Source organism: Cryptomeria japonica, chromosome 3 (genome assembly GCF_030272615.1).
Source record: "Cryptomeria japonica chromosome 3, Sugi_1.0, whole genome shotgun sequence".
Lineage (NCBI taxonomy): Eukaryota > Viridiplantae > Streptophyta > Pinopsida > Cupressales > Cupressaceae > Cryptomeria > Cryptomeria japonica.
Window position 1 is genome coordinate 696,487,120 of NC_081407.1, and position 19,289 is coordinate 696,506,408.

General features: G+C 34.3%; 1 pseudogene; it reads left to right on the forward strand.

The window, feature by feature from the left end:
- The first annotated feature begins 1,466 nt into the window (after nt 1-1,466).
- Nucleotides 1,467-2,498, forward strand: LOC131058280 (putative germin-like protein 2-1; annotated as a pseudogene).
- Nucleotides 2,499-19,289: the final 16,791 nt, after the last annotated feature.

Consider the following 19,289-nt stretch of genomic DNA (forward strand, 5'->3'; position numbering starts at 1 on the left):
TCTAATTTAAGGGAATGCAAGAGGAAATAGAGAAAGTGTCAATCATGATAGTTAGAAAGGATACAATGCATGTTATTACATTCAAAGGACTATATGTTGATACAATGTGTGATTGATAACTAATTTTGAAAGTGAAGCTAATATGTGAGATCTATAATGAACCACTAAAAATTAAAAGAGAAGGTGAAAAATATTTAGCGTTACAAGTATGGTTAGTGGAGGTACATATTTGATTTTCCCTTTAAGGGGCAATAAATTATAAATAGACATAGTATAGATAAGTATGTAATAAACTGGAGAAGTACAATTCTACAAGAGAGGAGAAAAATGGTTAATATATGCTCAACGCAACCCAAGAGGGAGTAAGTGACAATTATGTTGTAGTGAAGAATGGTGAAGTATAGAAGGAACTACATAGAAGGACATATATAAATTAATGATTGCTATAATAATATTTTTATTGATTTCTATGGAGAAGAGAAATATTGTGTCCAATGGTAGATAATAAAGAGATAAAGGAGAAGGTACACGTTAGAGAATAAGGAGATAAATAAGAAAAAAAGATAATGGATGAGTACTTTGAATCCATCATGCAAGTAGAGTTGATCTATAAAGAACAATTTATTCTACAAGATTATGTATTAAATAAATAATCAATAATGATGTAGTAGACAAGGATAATAAGCGTGAAAAGAGCTCTATATTTTATCTAATAAATTTGTGCTAATTTACTTATTTCACACATATTAATGAAGAGAGTTATTTTTTTATGATTTGTATATAATTTATATATAGATAGTATTGAACTACATATTTCACAATATGATGAAGAGGATATGTTGTTTGTGTTAGATACATGGAGGAAGAAGGTGTAGGATATCCAACTATAATTTTACTTTCAGGAACATAGCTTACGAGCTAAAATAATAAAATTTTGATAGTGAGAAAAGAATCACATTTTTTAACCCTATTAATTTAGTGTTCCAAAGCTCCCATTTTGGCATAGGCAGGTAGAATGCTAGCTTTACAGCTAGGAATGTCCATATACTTTGGAAGTTTCAATTTCAGCAAATCCAGTTTGTTCATATCCTGCAATCATGGAATTCCATGAGACCAAATTTCTTTGAGGCAGATTGTCAAACAGTTCGCTTGCATGGCCTATGCTAACACATTTTGCAACCATGTTTACCAGGGCAACTGAAGCTACAACATCTGACGCCTGTTCCAAAGCTCCTATTTCGGCACAGGCAGGGAGGACGCTGGCAAGGGTCAAGGAGCATGGCTTAACGCCCGCAGAATACATTTGCTTGAAAGTTTCTAAAGCCTTTTCAACAAACCCATTTTCTGCATATCCTGCAACCGTAGTATTCCATGGTCAAGCAGTTCAGTGCCTCGTCTTTGCTTCTGCATTTTGCATACATGCCTGCCAGAGCTTTTCCAACTAAAATAGCTTACTAAACTCGTACATGCTTTTACATTTAGTCCTGCAGCACGGCAACTTGTCATACCTATTACCGGGTAAGCGGGAGAAGCAGTTTGAAATTTTAAAGTCACCGGCATCCACCAAACGGGATCAGTTAACGGCACAGATGAGGGGACGGATCACGGCTGGGCCCACACGAGCCACCTAAGCGCAGTCAACGCTTCGAGTGTGTTGGTTAAGCCCAGCCTTCAAGAACAAACTCATATCTTTAGCTGTTCTGTCTGCTTTTTTTTGTGTTTCTATCATAATGGGTAACGGCATGATTTTTTTTTCCTGTTGTTTTCTTATTGCAGCCCCAATGTCATGGCATATGATCCCGATCCATTGCAAGATTTTTGCGTTGCAGATATGGCAAGCAACGGTGAGTATACAATTTATATAGTGATCTGATATGATTTTTTTGTTTGGTGACTTGCTAACAAATTGATTTGAACAGTTGTGGTAAACGGGTTCGTTTGCAAAGACCCAATGGCAGTTTCGGCAGATGACTTCTTCTTCCAGGGACTGGCGCAACCAGGCAAGACAGACAATGCAGTAGGCTCCAACGTAACGGGGGCAAACGTTATGCAGATACCAGGCCTTAATACAATGGGAGTATCGTTGGTCCGCATCGATTATGCAGTGGGTGGAATAAACCCTCCTCACACACACCCAAGAGCCACTGAAATCCTTTTTCTAATGGAAGGTGAGCTTTTTGTGGGGTTTATTGACACCAACAACACATTTTTCAGCAAAACGTTGGCGAAGGGAGATGTGTTCGTGTTTCCAAAGGCACTTGTGCATTTCCAGCAGAATGTGGGGCATGAAAATGCAGTGGCCATAGCTGGATTGAGCAGCCAGTTTCCGGGAGTTCAGACAATCGGGAATTCTCTGTTTGAGCGAATCCCCCTATTCCCGATTCTGTATTGGCCAAGGCCTTCCGCATCGGTGAAAAACTTGTGGAGTTCGTTAAGGCCAAATTCATGTAAGATGAAGTGAAGTTGCTCTATAGTCTATTAAATAAAACAAAGAAGTGACCGCGTGGGAAGATCTTCTTTTAGTAAATGTTTTGTTGTCCAGATCCTGGGGTCATAGTAGCGCAGGGAGGTTGGGATAAAGAGGAGGAGGATTCAGAGGACCATGTGCCACCGATTCGTCGGCGGATAATGAGATCCACACAGGGTCAGACTCCAGCTGGTGGAGAGGTAGGAGAGGTGGGTGGTGACGAGGCTATGTAGAATGCACCTCAGTAGGATGTGCCTCAGCAGGAGACTATGGATGATCTCAGAGCGCAGAATGATCAGCTGAGAGCGCATGTATAGTCTCTCACCCTTGAGAGAGATAGAGAATTGAGGAGATACTGAGATGCACAGGGTTTACTCAATCATATGCAGGAGGTTGGTTCTGGTGCACTCTCAGGCGATATTGTCAGAGCATTACTTCGGGCTGGGAAGAATATTGTGCATTGGCAGAGATTATATGAGGATCTGGTCTCAGAGAGCCAGAGAGCCAGAGAGCAGGCAGTTATGCGACCACCGAGTTACCAGGCATGATGGATACCAGCAGTGGTAGGGTTATGGGGCCTCCTCAGAGGGATAAAGACAGGGATCCAGGAGAAGGACCATCTGGTGGATCTTCTCGTCCACCTCCACAGACAAAGACAGATTCGGGGGGTAGTGGTACTGGACACCCTTGATTTATATCCTTTGAGACTTGATTTGTATCATGGGGCATTATATTTATTGATTATTTCTTTGTGATATCATTATATATACTTGGACTTTTTTATGTTCATGATGATATATAGACATGGACTTTATATGATGCTTTGATTCATGATTTATTATGCATGCTACTATGCTGATGATGACGTATATGCATTGATTACATGAATGATGCTATGATGATCTTTTCTTTCCTTTATGTTTTATGATGTTATAACGATCTATATGCCTCTATGATATGATGATGATCTTTATGAAATAATGTTACCTATGATTATATGATCTATATGATGATGATGTTTCTATGATTTACATGATCTATATGCATATGAAAATGATTCTATGATGCTTAACTTAAATGATCAAATGCAATGATCTATATGAAAATTCTTATAATGATGATTTATGCAATGGATGTTTATTTCTACTCTATGATGTACATGCATATGATGATGAAATGATACTAATGAGATGCATTTGATTTTGATTTGATGATTTGGATGATGTTTATAGATGATAATGTAAATGCCTATGATGATTATATGATAAGATAATAATGATGTAATAATATGGTTAATGAATCTAAATGCAAAAATACAATTAAATGAACCTAATGGATAAATGATTATAGAGAGATTAATGATAACTAGATGCAAAAATGATAATGATAAATGAACCTAATGCAACTAATAATGATTTGATCAATGCAAATTGCACTTTATTCAAACTAATGCAATCCTATGCAATTAAAATGAATGCAAGTAATTAATGATGAATGATGAATGATATGATGATCATGGAAACCTAATGATTGAAGGATGAAATGAACCCAATTGAATGCAACTTAATATGATTACTGAAAATTGTTTTTGTTTGTCCAAATATACTCAATCTTTATTTCAACCATTGATCTCGAATGAAATGGGATGAAATGCTTATAATGCAACTGACAATGAATGTTTATAATGAAAATGCGAATGACACTAATCTAAAATGATCTAACTTAAATGATAATGCCATTCCTCACATGCTTTCTTGTAACAGTACTTGATCTCATCATTGAGCTTTTAAATTGTTGTAAGAAAATACAAGCAACTTGACATAATGATTCAAGTTGACTTGAGTGTTGGTATTATGGATGTGTTGCATTGGTTTTGTCATTGATGTCAACACTTATCAGCACTTATCTTTCTAGAGATCTTTGGTTATGTTCACCAGCAGGGTAAGTGCAAGAAGTTTTGTCCACTTAATGTGGAAGTTTTGGACTTAGTTAAAAAGTTAAAATCGGGCGGAAAGAATAGAAGACGAATCGGGATCCCATTGGCTCTCAGCATCCCGAGCCTAAAATCAAACGGGATCTCGTGGGCCCCGAGATCCCGAGCCTAGAGCTCCAAACGGGATCCCGTTTTGAAAACGAAATGGGATCCCATGTTGAAATGAAACAGGATCCCATTTCATTTCAACACGGGATCCTGTTTGGAATATATAATTTATTTTTTTAACGTAATGCGGTTCATTTTTATCATACGGGATCCCGATTCAAGTTGTGGAGCCCTCACAAGGATTGCCAGCAACTCGCCTTCTAGTCTTCCAGGTATGCCCAATACCCATTTTTATTCAATAATTCATGTTTAGATTAATTTTTTAGTTTTAAAATTATTTTTTTTGTTGATAATTTTTAGTTTTAAATTTAGTTTTTTTGTTAGAAAAAAATGTGTTTTAGTTCAATAATTTTATTTTAATTAGAAAAGTATGTTTTTATTTTAAAAAATAGTTAAATTTAGTTTGAATTTTTTTATGAATTGATTAGATTAGGATTTTTTTTAAACAAAAATGAAAACCCAAAAAAAAATCAAAAACAAAACATTTAGTTCACACGATCAAAACAAAAACAAAAATGAAAACCAAAACCAAAATATTACAACAAAAATGAAACTATTTAAAACATCTTTAAATTGTATACAACATACCCCCTATGACCACATAGGATCACATCATGTCCAACCCCTTACAACCACATATGACCCCATAGTATCAGCCATAGTGTCCAAAGAGGTCATGTATGTGGTCTTAAGGGGTCATGCATGCACATTCTAATGTACATGTGTGACCCCTTAGGACCACATACATGACCCCTTAGGACACTATGCACGATCTCATGGGGTTGCACATGTACATTGTAGAACACATGCGTGTATCCCCTTAGGTCATCTCCTATTTTCAAATTCATTCCCCTTTTAAGCCACATTTGTCCTATAATTTAGTTTGAGCCATGTCTATATTATACCTTGAGTTAGAATGCATGTATGTGTGTGACAAGCCTTTACTAGGACCACATTCTGTTCTAATGGGTTATAATATGGTCCTAAGGGGTCACACATGTGTTAGAACATGTGTGACCCCTTAGGACCACATATGACCCCTTTTACCATCCTAGTAGTTGGGGTATATTGCATACACTAAGTATAGGATGTTAAAAGGGCTCATATGTGGTCCTAAGGGGTCACACATGCGTTAGAACACATGTGTGACCCCTTACAACACAATTTGGTCCTAAGGGCCCATCACACACATGCCACTTTTTTAACATTTATGTACACAACATGTACCCCTTATGACCCAATTTGATCACATAAGATCTCCTATATTGTGTACATACGTCCATCCCCTTAAGTCGAGTTTCTTAAGTACATGAAATTAACTAATTAACTAATTATGACTATACCCCTCTTAAAACATACTATTACAATCATACCCATTTTAATGTATACTAGGACCTATTGACTATATTTAAAGTAAATCTTCTTATAAAATGACCCCCTTAACTATATGTATACTAGGACCTATAAACTATATGTATACTAGGACATTTTAAAATGTATACTAGGACCTATTAACTATATGTATATACTAGGACCTTATAAAATGATCCCCTTAAGCCACATGTGTGTCCTATATTTAAAGTAAATATTCTTTCCTTTACTTGCCACATACATCCTATAATCTAGGCAAATGGTATTAAGTCACATACATCCTAATTAGGCCTATCATCTTAAGCCACATACATCCTAATTAGCCCAATCCGTTTAAGTTATGTGTCTTAAATGATTAATTACAAAAGTTGTAGATGCTAAATTTAAAATTCCTATTCTAAACTTACATGAAATTAACTAATTACAACCATACGGGCCTCTTAAATAGCATGTAATAGGTCCTATTAACTATATATTCAATTTATTAAACTTAATTATGATCAAATGTAATATAATTTTGACCATGTCCCCTTAAGACACATGTAATTAGGAAATGTTGCACGTACATCCTATAATTTCTAGGCATGTCCCCTTAAGCAAGATACATCCTAGAATTTATGCCTCTCCCCTTAAGCCACATACATCCTATAATTTGTAGATGCTAAATTTGAAATTCCTGTTCTAAGTACATTAAATCAACTATTTACAACCATACGAGCCTCTTAACATACTATTACGACAATTCCCCTTTTAACATACTAGGACCTATTAACTATATATATTATTAAATGTCATATATATTAAATAGCATGAAATAGGTCCTATTAACTATATATTCAATTTATTAAACTTAATTATGATCAAATTTAATTTAATTTCGACCATGTCCCCTTAAGACACATGTAATTAGGAAATGCACGTACATCCTAGAATTTATGCTTGTCCCCTTAAGCCATATACATCCTATAATTTGTAGTTGCTAAATTTGAAATTCCTATTCTAAGTACATTAAATTAACTATATTTACAACCATACGGGCCTCTTAACATACTATTACGACAATTCCCCTTTTGACATACTAGGACCTATTAACTATATATATTATTAAATGCCATATATATTAAATAGCATGAAATAGGTCCTATTAACTATATATTCAATTTATTAAACTTAATTATGATCAAATGTAATTTAATTTCGACCATGTCCCCTTAAGACACATGTAATTAGGAAATGCACGTATATCCTATAATTTAGGCTCCTCCCCTTAAGCCACATACATCCTATAATTTGTAGTTGATAAATTTGAAATTCCTATTCTAAGTACATTAAATCAACTATATTTACATTAAATTACTATTCTTAACATACTATTACGACAATTCCCCTATTAACATACATTCAATCTATCCCCTTAAGCCAATCTATTAACATACATCCTAATTAGGCCTACCCCCTTAAGCCAATTGCCCTAGTTAGGACAATACATTTAAGTGGTGTGTCTTAAATGATTAATTACAAAATTTAATTATGATCTGTTTAGGCCTATCCCCTTAAGCCAAAATTATCCTATTTCTAGTTTGATCCCCTTAAGCCACGTGTCCTAATTGTAGGCCAATCCCCTTAAGTCATGTGTGTCACTTGATGATTAATTATAAACATTTCATGTAGATGTTAATTTTTAAATTCTTATGTACATGATCATATATATTATATGTAAAATCGTGCATGTTCTTGATTTCATATGTACACATGTAATTTTTTATCATTTATCTGTTTGTAAAGTTTGTATATGTATATATATGTTTACAATGTATATATATGTAGATTGTACATGTTTTAAAATTATTTGTAATTTAAATTCATGTTTTAGTTTCAAAAGTTAGAATTTAAATTCTTATTTGATTTTTAATTAAATGTATTGAATGTGTACATGTGTATATATATATATATGCATAGCTCAGATTACATACACATCATCACATGGATTTGTTTGATATAGAATATTTGCTTAATGAAGAAGGGCCTGAGCAACCCCCCCCCAAATGACCCTGCCCATGGTGCACTACCTCCACCCCCACCCCCTCCTCCACCTCCACCCCCACCCCCCACCCCCTCCTCCACCCCCACCCCCACCCGGTCATCATCCTCCACCTCCTGATTCTCCTGAGGGTCGATTTCAAGCCATTATTGATGAGAATGTTATTTTCATACAGGGGAAAGTTAATGAGATCCTTAGAGAACCACATATATCCCCACACATGTACCGTTTTGCATCGAAGATGCAAAATGTTATTGATGCAGTTAGGTCTATAGATGCAAAGCTTGATTCACATCGAGCATGGAGAGAGGAGAGACGCTAGTTTTATTCTAATGGCCTCTCCTATAAGGATATTTTGAACCTAAGAATAGACAAATCTCACCTTGTTCCATATTTTTCAAACCCCGTCATAGGTGAACCCATTCCACAAACAAATCTCACATATCCATGGGGTGGTGTACACATCGAGGCATGGCCGATAATTTTTGGGATCGATGGCAGATGGTATTTGACACTCCACCACATGCCAACTTAGAGTGCCCTTTATACTTCTTGAGAAAATTATATGCAGAGTTTGTTTTGGGTTTAAAGCCCAATTATTTTGATATAAGAGCATTCCAGGGTGTTGGTGGTGGCATGCCACAGGATAGGTTAGGGGTACGTATTGACCCCAATAGACCTGCCCGTCGCTAGGCCATTGTGGCTCCTATGCCTGTTATACCTATGACTGTTCATCAACATTTTGTTATCTCCACATTGGACTCATTAACCACACTCACTGGTAGCCTTAGTCAGCAAACAGCCGATTTGTTGGACCGTGGTGACATTGACACTGGTGAGGATGATGTTGACATGAGTACAGCCATTCCACGTACATCGACACCTCATTTTTGTACAAATTGCCATCGACTATGCTATGGGGCTTGTGATGGTCCACACCTTGCTTCGAGTTCACACCTTGCTTAAGGGGATGGGTGTATGATTGGGACATGTGGCTTAAGGGGATCAAACTAGAAATAAGACTAGTGTCTTAAAACAGGATCATTTGAACTCAATTATAGGACATGGCTTAAGGGGAGATTAATTGATTAGGACATGACTCAGCTTATGGGCATGGGTGTACAATTGGGACATGTGGCTTAAGGGGGTCAAACTAGAAATAGGACATGTGCCTTAAAAGAGGATCATTTGAAGTATAATTTTAAAGCAAGTATAATCATTTCAAAATACATACATAATTTTAAAATAAGTATACGTACCTCTATATATTAAATACTTATTCCATTACATGTAACACAATTGTGTAAGAGCTCTCAATAAGGGGATGGACCTATATATATCAAACAATAATATTTAAACCATCTATATGATCAAATGGTATGTAATAAAAAGAAATTATACATGTACACTTGATATATACATACATACATTTAACATGTATACATACCTCTCTATTTAAATACTTATTCCATTGTACCATCTACATCCTCTCTTTTTTCCAAAGTATCTATAATTGTCTCGTGATCTTCCATAGAAATTGTCCATAACTTTTTATTACTAGGTCTATCGCGATATCTCACTAGTTGTATATTTGTTGCAACAATCAAATGCGAGTAGTGTATTATCTTCTTATGTGTTTCATAATCTTCAAAAGTAGGCAAACCATTCTTCCTTGTCAAATATTTCCTTAGCCAAGTTCCAACAACTACCACTAAACCAGTCGGATAATGAAAACCATCATCATCTTCTCGAGGATTAACTAGTTTGTGTTTAGTCTCAACACATCGAGCCAACCAATATTCTATGTCCTCTTCATTGTTCTCAGGTGCAACAACGGCATACACATGTCCTAGACAAACAAAAAAATTAATAAATTATCACAATTTAGAATTTAAAAAATGCCATTTTTAATTTACACCAAATATAAAAAAGTTTGAAACTAATTTTATTAAATGGCCAACAAAATAATAAAAAATGACCACCTTTCTGTACAAGGTCTGAAACACGATCATAATCATCTGATGCAAATAGTTCATCATTATCTTCAATTGTGTTAATCTGATCTTGTGCTTGAGTAGGAGTCAACGATCTTTGATTCCAATCTTGAACCCATTCAGTATTCTCACATACATCAGAATCACCTGAAATACAAAACTGACAAAAACATGCAAGTTCCCTTATCCATATAGTCCATGTGCTTGCATTTGAACTCTTAAATGAATGTCATTTTGCTGATCTGCTAATTGTCTCACAATCAAGTTTCGGCACAATGTTTTCCTCTTCAACTAACCAAAAGAATCATTGAATTGTGGAGTTCACACTTGATCCAGTAGATAAGGTTGTGTTGCACCAATCTACAATTGCACATGCATCTTTAAATTTTACATTATCTTCAAATTTTAATTGCTCTCTAGCAAGAATTATTTTAACACATGCACCAGCTCCATCATGTTCTCCTTTGCCATGTCTAGCTTCAAAAAAACTCCACATATGTTGGATATTGTATTCCTTGTGAGCCCTGCTTAACAAATAAAACATTCGAGCATTCTTGAATTGTCCAATACAATTATCTAACCATATAAGATGTTCTGTCATCTAGATTCCTCTTTCTCTTATATTTCTATAGAATATGCTGAAACAATATTGAACAAACTCTGACGAGTGCATCCTATTATCACTCACATAGAAATGATACTCCCTTAGGATTTTTCTATCATCCTCTGTGCTATCATCTGCGTGTCTATAAACAATATGAAAAAAAATAGCAACTTGAGTGGAATTGTAATATTGAGATTGAATTTCCTCTTGTGGCTTAAGAGTATAGTTTTCTGCAAAGTCCACCACTGATAGTATACTTCCAACTGGAAATGTATTTCTACATGTGTGAAATTGAGAATCAAGCCATCTAGCATGTTGAGAGTGTGTCACATATTTTGGTACAATCTTACTTTTAAATTCTGACATGAATGCATGTACACTAACCTTCTCTGTGATTAAATCGACACGCTTTCCTATTTTTCCATCCTTTAAGGGATACTCAACATTCTTAAATCTTCTAACATCCACTAGTTGTTGTCCAAAATCAGTTTCACTACTCTCATGCATACATTCTACTAGTGATGAAAAATTGCCACAACTAGAACATTGTCCAGAAATACATGAATGTAAATAAAATAATTGGCCATTGGTTCTTTGACAAAATAAACTTGCTACAAATTCTTTGATTGATTCAAGTGGCATATCAATACCACATTCCTGGATAAGCATTTTACTATGCAAAACACAACGTATGTATCAAAAAATATCATAATAGTAATGAAATTGCACATGCATTTTACAACAACAAGATACTCTTTGCTTGTTAATTTTCACATACCAGGGCTTGCATTTTTCAAATGATCTTTGACTTATAGTGATATTTCCAGGTAACAAAACTTCATCCAAAAATTTTCTATAAAATTCAGTTTGAGTTGTGTCTAATAGGTGTTTTGGATGAGGGTCACAAATTTTACACCCCACTCTCAACTTTAGAACATCTCTAGCATTAGATGATACCCTTGTATTATCATGCCAAAACTTTTCAACCAAAGATTTCACTTCAATATTCAATTTCATATCTGACCTGCAAAGTCTACGACTAAAACTCCAACTTTGGTTGATTGGATCACTTTCAATACTTTCTCTTCTTTTAGCTGCTCTAACCAATGTTTTAGGATGCATCTTTAAAATTCCACTAATGTTGCTTACCATCCTTTTATTCAAGGTTGCTTTATTCACTGTGGCAGTTGTTATAGCTCATCGCGCCGCATTCTTATCTTTAGATCGACTCATTGTACCAATAGATTCAATGGCACTTGCAACAGTAGACATAACATGCTTAACAGATTCATCTTTTTTTTATGCTTTCACATAGATGCCTATTTTTTTCATCACTTTTCTCATCTTCCACATTCTCATCAATTGCATCATAAGTTGACATTGAATTGCAAGTTTTTTTCAATAAAAAAATTCTTTGTATATTCTATTGGCATATGTTCTTATCTGTCTCCAAGAAATCTTACCAAGAAGATTATCCAAAACATTTTTTTCAATTTTTATAAAAAAGTTTCCCTGATCTTCAACAATTGGAGGATTTTCATTTTCACCATGTTCAAAAGGATTTTCAGTTTCAACATTCAAAAGAATTTCATCTCTACCAACATGAAGGTTTTCATTTTCATGGACAATTCTATCAATCTCAACATTGGTATATCCAGCTTCTACTAAATCAGCAATATGAAGATCACCTATAATCACATTATCCATGTCTTGCAGAGAAGGATTTGAAGATGTACCTAGATAATTTGAAGATGTACCTGGATTTGAGGATGTTGTACTTGGAATATTCTTCATAATTATTTCATTTATATCATCATCATCCATAATTGCATCATCTACGTCCATCTGATCCCCCAAGGTATCATCTTGAATGTTTGTCTCTTCCATTGTTGTGGATCCAGAAGCATCAGGATTATTCATTTGTCAAATCATCATTCTTCTATCCCTTTGATATTTGGCCTCCTTCTCTCGTTCTTCTTGAATTTCCTCGATAGTCAATTTCCTCCTTTGTTTCTTCTTTTGACGTTGTTTAGACCCCATGACTAAAAACTTATGCAATAAATGTCGCCTTCAAAAAATGGATCTAAAATTGCAACCAAAAAGCATCCAAAGGACAACTAGATCATAATATATCATTTAAAAACTCGCACATTTGAATCGACATGTTTTATTATGTTAAATGATCATATATTTATATAATTTAAAAAAAAACAATTAATGGTAAGAGCAAACGGGATCCAGTTTTAATTTGAAACAGGATCCTGTTTGCTTTTTTTTTTTTAAATAATTTGCAATAAAGAACGAGATCCCATTTTCAACACAGGATCCCATTTGTAAAAGGATTTTTTGGGGCCCACTTTTAGGTTTGGAAATAGGCTTGGTAAATAGTTTGGAAAACCGAACCTAAGGCTCGGAACTAGTTTGACCTGTAACTTCAAGCCTAAATCAAGCTTCAAAAAAAAAAATGACTTCAAAAATATATCTAAACACCTAATTTTCAGAATTTGTTTAAACAACAAAAACCCATTATAGTACACACTGTCTAGATTCCAAATATATAATATTTTAAAAGAATGGATCAATATTTTTAATTTTAAAATAGTTTCTAATGAAAGAGATCCATAAACTTGAAATAACATGGTTTTTTTTAATTTTAATAACTTTTTTATCTTTAAGTTTTTTGAAAAAAAAAATTATATGGCATCAAACTACAGAAAAATCTATACAGTTTAAAAAAAAAAAAAATTAAAAAATGTTAAGTTTAGGTCAAATTATGCTTGCCGTACACGCGGATTTTTCAAAATAGTGATTATGCCCAATTAAAAAATAACAAAAAAAAATATATGGAAAAAAATTACAAAAAAATATCCTCATCAAAGATGAGTGAGTTATAGATCTTTTCCCAAAAGGATAAAGAAAAATAGTTTCATTTAGGTCAAATTATGCTTGTCGTACATGGGCATGGTATGGTCCTAAAAAGTGACTTTTAAACTATAGGTTTTACTAATGCCTATTCAAACTTCCTTTTTAAGATCTGGGTATTGAAAAAAATTACATATTTGGAAAGTAGACTTCTAGCACTACATTTTCTATTACTGAATTTTTTCAAGAGTCATCCTTTAAGTGCCTCAAATATTTAGGTCAAATGGATGAAATCAAAAAAAAAGGGAAAAAACTTCCACTTTTTGGCCAAAAAGTGGACACAACTTCTTGCACTTACCCAGCATGTTCAATTACTTATGCATAGTCACCGGTATTTCATTCACCGACAGGTTATATTGTTCACCGACACTGAGGATGATCTTTTATCATCTGGAGATCACTTGGTTATGTCAAAGACATGGTTTGGACACTTATTTTGGAGATTTGGTTATTGGTCTAATTGAGTTTTCATATTTGTTGTTACCGACAAATTGGTCTAGGTTATGGACTAGCAAGTGTTATCTATTCCAGATCAGCACGACACGTTATGGAGATGATTTATTGATTGGTTATTATTGTAAATGCATTGAGCCGATATGATGCATCACATATTGATTCATTTGTAATTGATTCTATTGTAATATTCTTAGTGAGTTGACCTACACATTTGGTCTTAGGTTTTGGTATATATGTAAGATCTCAATTGTGAGATTGATATAGAAGATAGGAGATGAAATAAGGTTGTGATATTCGGTATATGCGAATATAAGCAGAGCTACTCACACAAATATCATTTGAAGATTCAAGGAAGGTTTGAAGAAGACAATCAAAGCTTAACCGGTACTGAATCCAGCATATGAATATGCTATTTTGAGAAGTACATTATCATTGAATTTAACCATCCAATTGTAGTCAGTGTGACTCTCATTTTGTGTTTGAGCAGTGAGCTCTAGGCACTTGGCCTTTCTACATGTGCAGACCCCATTTGTACACACATACTATTTGCAGTAGTATCATCTGATTGTGGGTAAGGTTTCCCACTGTGGTTTTTCCCCTTATAGAGTTCCCACGTACAAATATCTGTGTTTTTTTTTTTGGATGATATTTCTCTTTCTGTTTCATGCATTAAACTTCACCGGTATTGTTATTAACTATTAAACTGTCAACCGACATTAAGTTTGGTTTACCGGTATTATGCATCAAGTTTGATTAAGTTGTATTTGTGTTGAAATTAATAGACAACTGATTCACCCCCTCCCCCCTCTCAGTTACCTCTGGGTCCTAACAATTGGTATCAGAGCTAAGTCCTCTTTTTGCAAAAGTTTAACAGCTGGAGGAGATTTTATGGCAACTAACTATTTCAGGAAGGACAGTCTGAAACTTGATGGAACTAACTATGGTATATGGAAGATCAGAATAGAGACTCATCTAAATTACATTGGAAGAGACATATGGGATATTACAAAGAATGGTTATGTTGGTCCTACACAGAGTCAACCTAATTCGCCAAACTTGGCTAAAGATCAGGAGAATGATTGCAAAGAAAGAGAAGCACTTTTGAGTGCATTGTTATATCAACAAATCATGGGATTATCAGACCGATCTACTGCTAAAGCTGTTTGGGATAAATTGGAGACATTGAATGAAGGTGATACCACTATCAAAATTGCAAAACTGGAATGTTTCCTAGTCAGGTATGAAAATCTGAAAACGGAAGAAGTTGAAAGAATTTCTGCTTTTATGGAAAGAGTTAATGAAATTGTTTTGGGTATACATTGTTGTGGAGGATCCTTAAGTGAAGATGAGATTGTTTCTAAATTTTTAAGAGCATTGCCACCGGCATACAAAATGAAAGTAACTGCTATTAATGAATTGAGAACAATGCCTAATACATCAGTATCTAGAGATACCTTGGTTGGAAAACTTTCAGCTTTTGAACTTGAGGAATTTTGTCATGTTGCTACAATTAAGATAGATTTAGCTTTCAAAGCATCATCATAATCATCTGAGAAATCTGATTGGAAAGCACTTTATGCAAGAGAACTTGAAGATGTCAGAAAGGAAAATGAAGAATGGAAGAACTTGAAGCACTATTCGCAAGGAAAATGCCTAAAGGTCCAATTGGAAGTAAGTATGAAGGTAAAGCACCATTTAAATGTTTTAACTGCAATAAAATTTGTCATATGGCATCTAGGTGTCCTAATAGACATGCAAGATTAAGAGAAGAAGCTAAAAGAACATACAAGCCTAACCCTGAATATCAGAGATACAGATTTAAGAAGAATAGAGAAAAATCATGTTACTATGCTGATGAAGGATTTACTGATGATTCAGATGAGGAACCAGCAGACAATGGATGGTCTTTTGTTGCAATAACAGAAGATCAACCGACACCTACTGTACAACCAGTAGAGCACGTCCTAGCAGCTAAAATTGAAGAAAAGGATGAATGGATCATTGATTCTGGATGTTCACATCATATGACTAGTGATAAAAGTAAATTCTTAACTTTTTAGGAATGCAATGGAGGTCTAGTAAGATTTGGAGATGACAAAGCTTGTTTGATCAGAGGAAAAGGCACTATATCTTTTGATGGTAAGCACAATACTGACAACGTTTATTATGTTGAAGGTTTAAAGCATAATCTTTTGAGTGTTGGTCAATTAGTTGAAAAGGGATTTCAATTACAATTCAAGAATGGTAAATGCAAAATCATGAATAGAACTAGTTTGGAAATTGCAACCGGTAATCAGAGTAGACATAATATCTTTCATTTGAATAACAATGAGAAGACATGCTTGATTGCACATATTGATGAAAGTTGGTTATGGCATAAGAGACTTTGTCAAGTGAATTTTGATTGCATTGTAAAGATCAGTACAACTAAGGCAGTAAGGGATTTACCTAAGATTGTAAAACCTCACAATCTGGTATGTAAGGAATGTCAATTTGGAAAGCAAGTTAGAACAACTTTTAAGAGTATTCCAGAGAAATCCAATAATGTTCTTGATTTAATTCATACTGATTTATGTGGTCCAACAAGAACTAGAAGTCTACAAGGAGATAGATATTTTATGATAATCATTGATGATTATTCTAGAATGTGTTGGGTTAGTTTTCTCAGGGAGAAATCAGAAGCTTTTGGGAAATTCAAACTATTCAAGGTAATGGTAGAGAATTAAACCGATAAGAAAATCAAATGTTTAAGATCAGATCAAGGAGGTGAATTCACATCTAAAGAATTTAATACATTTTGTGAAGTGAATGGAATCAAAAGACAGCTATCAGCACCTTGGACACCCCAGCAGAATGGAGTTGTGAAAATAAAGAACATAACTATTTTGGATTCAGCTAGAAGCATGATATCAGAAGAAAACCTACCTCATGTGTATTGGAGAGAAGCAGTGAATACAGCGGTTTACACATTTAATAGAGTTCACATCAAAGGTGAAACCAGTAAGACCCCTCATGAACTATGGTTTGGTAATACTCCTACTCTTGAATATTTCAGAATATTTGGAAGCAAATGTTATATTAGGAGAGATGATTATATTGGTAAATTTGATCCTAGAAGTGATGAAGGAATATTTCTTGGTTATTCATCTAAGAGCAAAGCATATAGATGTTTTAATAAAAGATTGCAGAAAATCATTGAGAGTGCAAATGTGAAGATTGATGAACAATTTAGATGAGATTCAAGGTCTATGGACTCTGAACTGGCTGTTGAGATAATGATAAATGAACCTATACAGAATGCACCGGTACAAAATGTTGATCCAATCACACCAGCATCATCTGAGAATTACATAGTGACAGAAGAACAACAACAAGTGAATACACCCATGTATGTAAGACTGAATCACTCTGAAAGTCAGATAATTAGGAATAAGTATCAAGGAGTTATGACAAGAGGAAGACTGGCAAATGAAGAGGTATGCTTAATTTCTCAAATTGAACCAGCAATTATTTTTGAGGCATGTGAAGATAAACATTGGATTAAGGCTATGGAAGATGAATTGGAACAAATTGAAAAGAATAACACATGGACATTGGTTCCCCGGCCTAAAAACAAAAATGTAACTGGAACTAAATGGGTATTCAGAAATAAACTTAATGAAGATGGTAAGGTAATCAAAAACAAAGCAAGATTAGTGTGTAAGGGATATTCATAGAAAGAAGGAGTTGATTACCATAAAACCTTTGCACCGGTAGCTAGAATTGAGGCAGTCTAACTATTTCTAGCATTTGCAGCACACAAGAACTATAAAGTATATCAAATGGATGTTAAATGTGCATTTCTGAATGGTGATCTTGAAGAGGAATTTTAAATTGAACAACCTGATGGGTTTTATTTGACAAATGACAAAGATATGGTTTGTAGGTTAAGGAAAGCTTTATATGGATTGAAGCAAGTTCCTAGAGCTTGGTATGCTAGGGACAAATATGTTTTGAAGCTTGGTTACACTAAAGGTAATGCTAACAGCAACTTATATTTCAAAGTGACTAATGATGACATCTTGGTTATTGAAGTTTTTATTGATGATATCATTTTTGGAGGAGAAGATGGATTGTGTAAAGACTTTCCTAATAAGATGCAGGAAGAATTTGAAATGTCTATGATTGGGGAGATAAAAGTATTTTTAGGATTGCAGATTTCAAAGACTGATAAAGGTATATTCATATGTAAATAAAAGTACTTGAAGGAACTACTGAAGAAATTTGGTATGGAAAACACTAAACTGGTAAGTACTCCTATGACTACAACTAATAAACTATCATTGAAGGATGATTTAGCCCCTGTTAATCTGACAAGATATAAATCTATGATTGGAGGTTTACTTTATTTAACACAAACAAGACCTGATATTATGAATGCAGTATGTATTGTTTCAAGATTTCAGATTAATCCTAAAGAAAATCATGAATCGGTAGTGAAAAGGATTTTCCGGTATCTACAAGGTACAACAAATATTAGTTTATGGTATCGTAAAGATGAAAATTTTGATTTATGTGCATACACTGATGCAAATTGGGCAGGAGATGTAGATGACAGAAAGAGCACCACCAGTGGAGCATTCTTTCTTGGTAGCAGATTGATTTCATGGTTGAGCAAGAAACAGAGTTGTACATCATTATCAACAACAGAATCAAAATATGTTGCAGCAACAACTAATTGTACTCAGGTATTATGGATTAAACAAATGTTGAAGGACATAAAGGTAAAATGCAAAGAGCCTATAATTATTTACTGTGATAATATGGCAGCAATTGATATATCTAAGAATCCTATATTTCACTCTAAAACTAAACATGTTTCTATCAAATTCAATTTTCTGAAAGAGAATGTTGAAGCAAAAGAAGTGAAATTGGTTTATGTGAATACTAAAGAGCATATTGCAGACATTTTTACTAAGCTTTTGCAAAGGAAAATTTTGAATATCTCAGAGAGCAACTTAGGGTTATACCCTCACTAGTAGATACTTAGACAGTTGATGCTTGGCATCAGATTGGCAGAATTTACAGACAAAACTTTTTCCATCTTTGATGAAGGAGAGCTACTTCTCAGGGGGAGTAATTGGTATTTGTAATTAGTTCTATGAACTAGTTGTATCTGGTTTTTGTATTGCTTTGGCATTTGATGTCAAAGGGGGAGAGATATCTATGGAAAAACGCATTATCTTTTGGGGGAGAGATTACTCTTTGGGGGAGAGATATTATGTATTTTGATTTCTGGTAATTGATCTCTTTGGGAGATTGTTGGTTTTTGGTTTTTGGCATTTCTGCTTTGG